Source organism: Sceloporus undulatus, chromosome 6 (assembly GCF_019175285.1).
Source record: "Sceloporus undulatus isolate JIND9_A2432 ecotype Alabama chromosome 6, SceUnd_v1.1, whole genome shotgun sequence".
NCBI lineage: Eukaryota > Metazoa > Chordata > Lepidosauria > Squamata > Phrynosomatidae > Sceloporus > Sceloporus undulatus.
This window is the reverse complement of record NC_056527.1, coordinates 72,250,708-72,258,881: the sequence shown is the minus strand read 5'-3', so window position 1 is coordinate 72,258,881 and position 8,174 is coordinate 72,250,708. Positions and strand designations below refer to the sequence as shown.

Sequence of the window (8,174 nt, the reverse complement as noted above, 5' to 3'; positions counted from 1 at the left end):
TAAAATTACATTAAAAATTAAAAATGGCAGCAATAGACACATATAATAATAAAATCAATAATAAATTTTATTTATAGGCGGCATCTTGATTGAGGTGGTTTACAGCATCAAATAGAAACACAATGGCGCATTCCAGATGCGCACCAAGTACGTACTAGGTACGTACTAGGGTTAGGAAAGGGCGTCCTTTCCGGATGCCCTAACCCTAGTACGTACCTAGTACGTACAAAACAGTGGCGCCCATTCTACATGGGCGCTGCCATCTGGACGTCACAATCGCACCACCTCCAAACGGAGCAGCATGGAAGTGACATCCTGGGGCTTCGCGAGGGTGCCTGGGGCGCCCTTTCCGCAGCGCTGGAAGGTGCTCTGAAACAGAGCTCCTTCCAGCTTCCTTTAGACGGCTGCGCCAGCGACGTAAAACAGAAAGGGGCCAAGTGGCCCCTTTTTTTTGTCCCCACTGCCATTGGGTGTTCTTGGGGCATGAAGCCCCAAGGACACCCCTTTCCAGGCCGCGGGGAAGCGGCCTTTTGCCGCTTCCCCATGGCCTGGAAAGCAGCAGATCGAGGCCTCAGAGGCTGCCGCTTTGGCAGCTAAGGCCCCAATCCGGCGGGGAAAGGGGCGGGTACAGGCCGCCCCAAAGGGGCGGTCTGTAAACCGCCAATATAAAAAAGCATATAGTTCAACTACTTTCCCTTAATTCCCTCCCCCCCAGCCATACTACCATAAAATAACAATTAAACAATCACTAGAATAAAAAGAATTAAAAGAATTAAAATTAAAATGAACAGTCTAGCCAGTTAGGGATGGGCAGTCTGGGTGTTCTTTGAGATGGTCTGTGTCTATCAGCAGCTGGGTGACTTATTCAGGGACATGCATCAACAGTATAAAACAAGATACAAGGGCAGATGGTACACTTCTGGCAGGAAACAGGAAGAACATGTGCCTGCCACCTGAAGCTTCCCACCATAGCTTCCCCTTTCCTGAAGCTTCTATCCTGTGGCAAGCTCTGGGTGGAAGAGGTTACAAGCTTGGCATCATGGAGAGTTGGACCTCCCAAGACTTAGCCAGTGGCTGTAGGTGCTCTTCTCTCCTCCCTCATCCCTCCCCCTGCTGCAAGCTGACATTCCCCAATGAGTGATTTCTAATTGGTCTTTTCTACGTTTTTGGGGGGCTTGACAAGCTGCCCCTTTCCTACCCAGACCGGGGCCCCTGCAACCTCATGCCGCAGCCCTTGAAAGGGGATCATAGCTGTGGCAGCGTGGCTATATGGCACTCCTTCGGTGCTGCGTCATCTGGATGCAGCACCATAGTGCCCTGGGGGTAGGAGTTGGGCATGCATCATGAGAACGCTATGCCCCAACTCTGCCCCCATGCCGGCCTTTCAGGCCAGTCTGTAAAGGCCCTTTGTTATCATTTTAAGTTTTAAATTAGTTTTTCAGTTTGTGTATTATCAGATATGGATCAGTGGATGAAAACCAGCACTGTAAAAAAGTTGGAATATAATATGGATTTTGACCAATCACCAAAAAATTTTCAGGACAAGTCTAACACTTAGTAGTACAAAATAGTGAGAAGGCACAGTCTTTAGTTCTTCACACAGGTAAAAAGAGACAATACTGTAATGAATACATAAAATATGGATTTTAGTGTAAAGGAGATGAGGACTGTCCTAAGGCCAAGTGTTAGTGTATAAATGACTGAACTAGGAAAAGAAGTGGGGTGAGAAGTGGGGCAAGCAGAAGGATTATCCAATGGTAGTATGAAACCTTATTTACTCTTGCTGCCTTTACAAACAAAACATGCTAGCTATACAGACAAGGAATAGTTTTTTTCACAGCCTAGAGAAACATCAGAATGTGACATCACTCTTGTCAACAGTTAACAAAGGTAACAAAAATGTGCTGTAGCTTCCTATCAAATTAGTGGTAAGAATCAGACTAAAGCTGAGAATTTAATTTCGGTTTGTGTAAAAGATGCCATTCTGTGTATGCTTGAAGAAGAACATGTGAGGAAAATAAAGACTATCGATCTTTTTGAACAACACAGCATCTCAAAAGAATTCAGGATATGTCTGACGATGTTGAGGCAATAGTAATAGGTAGAATTAAAAATAGTAAATTATTTGCTATTGAAGTTGACGAAAGCACAGATGTTACTTATATCACTGCTTTGCTTGCTACTGTGAGATATTTGAAAGGCAAATAATTTGAAGAAAATCTTTTGCTTTGTCATTCTTGGAGTGCACAAGAGGTGAGATTGTTATTGTTATTTCAAAGAAAAAGACATTGATTGGTCTAATTGTTGTGTGTTATGCACTGATGGTGGAACATCTATGCCAGAGCCTGCTCCAGCCCTGATCAGCCCCCAGTCAGTGCAGGACTATAGTGACTGGATGCCATGGTCTCTAGGCCAGCTGCTGCTGCGGTCTGGAACAGAATGCCAGCAAGGAGCAGTTTTCCCCCACTCTTTTTGTGGCTGGCTTTGGGCCGCATTAGCCAGCCTCAGCATGGCATCCAGCCAATCCAAGGGTGTGTGTCATCTGCACACCATGCTCTCAGATCAGCCTGAATATTTGAATAAAATGTTTGTTTTGTGTGTTTTTATACACTGTTCATCTTATTTGTATTACATTACTATTTACAGGTACAACATATAACTTTGAAATAACATCAACTATAATAGTTATAAACATTTTGCCAATATGAAGGGTACAATATAAGGAAACAGGTTGCAAAGGGGTATGCAAGTGAAAAAAGGTTGGAAACCACTGCTTTAGATACCATCTTTGAGATGTCTCCTCTCAGTCTTATGCTCACCAGGCTGAACATGCCCAACCCCCTCAACTTATTCTCACGTTTGTTCTCCACTCTTCTTCCCCATCGCCTTTTTCTGTGCCCATGCCAACTTGTATATATTCTTCTTAAAATGAGACAACCATAACTGCACTAATCCAAATGAGGCCTGACTACCACAGAATGTAGTGAGATTCCTTCCCTTGAATTGGAAACTAATTCTATTAATGCAGGCTAAAACAGTATTTGCCTTCTTTGCTACAGCATCATACTGCTGCATCATGTTCAACAATCAGCAATAATCATAGGATCATAGAGTTGGAGGAGACCACAAAGGCCATCCAGTCTTTCCTGCCATGCAGGAACTCTAAAACATACCTGACAGATGGCCATCCAGCCTCTGCTTAAAGACCTCTAAGGAAGGAGACTCCACCACTCTCCGAGGGAGTGTGTTCCACTGTTGAACAGCCCTTACTGTCAGGAGGTTCCTCCTAATGTTGAGGTGGAATCTCTTTTCCTGTAGTTTGCATCCATTGTTCCGGGCCCTAGTCTTTGGAGCAGCAGTAAACAAGCTTGCTCCCTCCTCAATATGACATCCCTTCAAATATTTAAACAGGGCTATCATATCACCTCTTAACCTTCTCTTCTCCAGGCTAAACATACACAGCTCCCTACATCGTTCCTCACAGGGCATGGTTTCCAGACCCTTCACCATTTTGGTCACCTTCCTTTGGACACGCTCCAGTTTTTCAACATCCTTTTTGAATTGCAGTGCCCAGAACCTAACCAAGGTCTTTTTCAAATTTTGTACTGCCAATCTAAGCATCCCTCATCAAACAAGCTTCATTTATATACCGCTTTATACCGCCTAAACAGTGTCTAAGCGGTTTACAACTGTAAGCTAATTTGTCCCCAACAATCTGGGTACTCATTTTAGTGACCTCTGAAGGATGCAAGCCTGAGTCGAGCTTGAGCCCTTTTTCTGGTCTTGAACTCACAACCTTATGGTTTTGAGTGAGTGGCTGCAGTACAGGCATTTAACCACTGCGCCACCAGGGCTCACATAACTGTGCATTTGTTTTTTGTGCCTAAATGTAAAATTTTGCATTTGTTTCTGTTGAATTTTTTTCTTTTAGCCCAATTTTCTAATTTATCAAGATCCTTTGGAATTCTGTTCCTATCTTCCAATGTGTTAGATATTCCTTAGAGTTGGTATCGTCTGCAAATTTGTTAAGGATTCATTCCTCCCATTTAAGTAATTGATAATGGTATAAAAACTGATGGTTTTGGGAAAGAACAATGTGGCACGCCACTTCTCTCCAGTGTGAAGTACAGCCACTGATTATGACTCTTTCAGCATGGTTTTCCAATCAATTATGGATGTGCTTGATGGTGTTCCATCTATTCCAATTTGGTAATCAAAATATTATGAGGCCTCTATGAAGTGCTTTGCTGAAATCCACATAAATGATATTTACATTATTCCTACCATCTACTAAACTAAACTCAATATGTGTGTGTGTATAAAATGTATTTATTATTTTATTTTATTTTTATGCCGCCTTTCTCCCAAAAAAGGGATGCAAGGCGGCTCACAATATAAAAGCACATTAAAACAAAAAAATTAAAAACAATTAAAGCAACCTAATTAAAACACAACAAAATTAAAATTTAACGCACACCAAAGTTAAAAACATAATCTAAAAATTTAAAACAACCCCACCCCTCAAATAAAGCCAGGCTTGCATGATTTTAAAAAGCCTGCCTGTATACGAATGTTTTTAAGATTAATTTGTCTGGACTTCTTGACAAACCTATAATGGCTCCTATTAATTACTGCATTGTCATCCAGATACTTGCAGACTCCTTTATAAATCCATTCTAATATATTTAGTCGCATTAAGGCCTCTTGTCAGGGTCTCTGCTGATGTATGGATGCACACAGTTCTCTTTTAGGTAAAAAAATGAAGCAAAATAGATGTTAAGTAGTTCTGCCATTTTGTTGTGATTTGTTATCATTTCACGATGTGTACTGAGGAGCAGCCCAACTGTTTCCTTGCTTTGACTGAATATGAAACCCCCCTTTTTTGTTACTCCCTGCTATCCTAGCCAATCTCAGCCTCACTGGGTCCCCCCTCCCCCAATTTCCCATTTTTGTTTCTTCTATGGGACTGTTTGTGATTGTGCATTTAACTATTCCTTCATAAACTTCCATCCTCTGTGGGTGTGTTTTTTCTTTTAGGATCCTAGCTATATCCATTTTTGGTAAAATCAGCTTTCCAGCAATCCAAGGTCCATGTTTCACTATATTCCTCTTTGCTATGTACTACAATTGTGAATTCTTGCATAACATATATTGCTATTCTCATGAACACGTAAGAAGCTACTGCTTAGTTGGAACAGTTCTGAGTCATATTACATATAACACTGTTTTGGGTAATGGGAGTAGGGGTGATGGTTATTAATTCTCTAGCTGAAGTACTAGCTGGTGTTCTTTCAGCAGCTGCCCTGGCCAGAGACCCAGTTACACTTGTTACCGTCCATCCTTGGGCAGGGAAACCTGGATCAGAGCAAACACAGATTCCTGACTGAGGAGTTCCTTGAGAAAGTGTTACCTGAAGTGGCTTTGCTTGTCCCATGTTTTTTCCAATTGGAGAAACACTGAGTCACATGGAATGTTCCAATATATGGACAAACTGAGAATCCCTGTTGTTATCTTCTTGTTGGATGAAAGGCAACACCTTGGGAATAACTGAGGTTCTTCATCCCTAAGAACTTGGTAGCTATAGATGAAAATGGAGGTAAATGGTCTGTAGGTTGGTGCTTTCATGGAATAAATCACAAAAATTGTTTTCATAAAAAAGATTCACAGCATATTCTGAAGTCTGTCATTTCAAAGCATCCATATCTACTCTGCCCATTCTTGGCCGTTAAGGTGCATTAATTTTGATATATCTTGGGTTCAGCTTGAAGAACCAAGCTGAAGGAAGTTTTAGCCTGGCTCATGAGGACTTGGTTGTAGCTCCTTCCCTTATGTTGAGTCTGGCTAAAACATATTTTCAGCCTCACTGGTGGTAAGGCATGATGGGAATAGTAGTTCCTCTGAAACTGGAGGGCCATAGGTTCCTCACCCTTGCTTTAGGTGATGACAACAGGCAGTCTGTTGTGATTTATATCATGGCCTCTTCTCTATTGTGCAGGGTAAGGGAGCTGCCCAAGGGAGGATCCTGAACCCTTTGCCCAGCAGGAGGCCTTTCAGCATCAGCATGCTCCCTACTTTTTTTCTCATAGGAAAGAAAAGCAGAGACAAAAGATACTTCAGTCACAGTCATACCTCCATTATGCCTTTCCAAAAGTTGCAAGAGATCCTTTGCTCTTGACAGGAGGTCCTTCATTCTGTCTAACTGGCAACTGGGATATAGAGATGAACCTGGTAATTCTGGCTTCATTAGCAAGGACAATCAAAAACTGCAGACTTCTGAAACTTCTGATTACACAGAAGTTGGTGTTGGAATATTCCTGTTTGATACCTTGGCTACTGACCTGTGGGGTCCCTCAGGGTTTTGTTTTGTTCTCCATACTATCTAACAGATACATGAACCCACTAGGAGAGGTTGTCCAGAGTTTTGGAGAGCACTGCCATCAAACATACTGATGACACCCAACTCTACTATTCCTTTCCACTCCAATCCAAGAAGGTTGTCCTTGGCTTAATCAGTGTCTGTTATCAGTCATGGACTGAATGAGGCCAAACAAACTGAAAATTAATTCAGACAAGAAAGAGGTGCTCCTGATCAGTCAGAAGGCAGATCAAGGAATTCAGTCTGTGTTAGCTGGGGTTACACTCTCCTTGAAGATGCAGATTCCCAGTCTGGATGTACTCCTATACTCAGCTTTGAACCTGGAGGCCCAGGTTTCTGCAGTGGCCAGGAGCACTTCTGCACATTTAAAGCTTGTGCACCAACTGCACCAGTTCCTTGAGATGCTGGATCTAGCCATGGTGGCAAATTTACATCCATTTGAAGAGTGTTTGGAAACTTCAGCTGCTCTTGACAGGAGGACAGTGTAACATTCCACTAAACACTTCAGTGTTTGGAAACTTCAGCTGGTCTTGACAGATGGGAAGTGAAAAATCCCCACTATTACTGAGGATATGAACACCAACATCTTGTCCCATAAGAGCTTCTAGTATACAGACATGTAGGCCTGCAGGTTGCCAACTTTGACAGTAAAGACCAAAGAAATAAAATCTGTGTCAAATGGTATCAAGGTGGCGGTCTTTTTTGTCCACAGGTGTGGCATGTGTTTTAGTAGAGGACCTTGCCTGGGAAGCCTCCAGCACAATGGAGTTGAGAGCAGAATGGTGAAATAGACAAGACAAACCCACAAGATGCATCCTGTACAAGTTCTCTATCTTCTTGGAAACTGTTGGGAGTGAAGACAGCTTCAATCAGGCTTGTTTCATAACCTGCTGGAGAATTGGAAAAAGAGGGTCTTCACTAAATGGAAAACAGATGGAGGGGAGGTCTTCATTTTGATACTGAGGGCTTTAGCCATATGCAGGACCACATCGGAGAGTTTCATATCTTTGGGAAGGGATGACAGGCCAGAGTCCTCCACCAGGCCAGATAGAGATGAATAATCTGGAGAGGATGTGCCAGTATTGTATCCATCAGAATCTCTAGTCACAGGAAGTTGCTGTGGAATCACTGATGCAGCAGTCGATACTGGAGCTGTAGTCATCAAGAAAGCAGGAGGCTGAGCAGGCTGTGAATCAATGGATCAGGCAGCATGGTCACAATAGGTGTCAATACAGTCAATGTCAAAGTCATCCATGGCAGTGCAGAAGTGGTCAGTATTGAAGAAGCAACAATCAGTGCCAACAGGATGGACAATGAAGGGGAAGGAGAAGATCTCAACAGAATGGCAGTGGTGGGCAAATGAGACTGTGAGGTGGACAATGAGACTGATGGCATGGAGTGGATGGATGATAAAAGGGCAAAAAGGGAGAATGCTCCCAGAATCGAAGTGAAGATGGCAATCGATGTCAAAAAGAATGTCTCATTTGTCTCCTCCATGGCGATCTTGAGCTGTTTTGGTATCGACGTGGCAATCGATGGTATGGCCAGTCTCAATATGTTGATCTCAATATGAAGCGGAGTAAGAATGATAGGAGGCAGGTTTCTCACTCCACGAATCCTCATGACAGTACGAATCAGGTATGAAACCTAAGTATAAGGGGAATCTTCACAGTATAGCTAATCACAGACAAAACAGGAATATGATTGTTCGCTTATCGAAGATCTCTCCCTTTGGGGTGAAGGTGGTGGTTGCCACAACTGGGAGGATAGTTGAGTGGATATGCCACTAACATTTGTG

At 42.8% G+C, this 8,174-nt stretch overlaps 1 protein-coding gene across 2 annotated transcripts in view; it reads right to left on the bottom strand.

The window, feature by feature from the left end:
• Nucleotides 1–8,174, bottom strand: part of TEX10 (testis expressed 10) — a 70,406-nt gene that overhangs the window by 7,674 nt on the left and 54,558 nt on the right. The gene's annotated exons all lie outside the window — the stretch shown is intronic.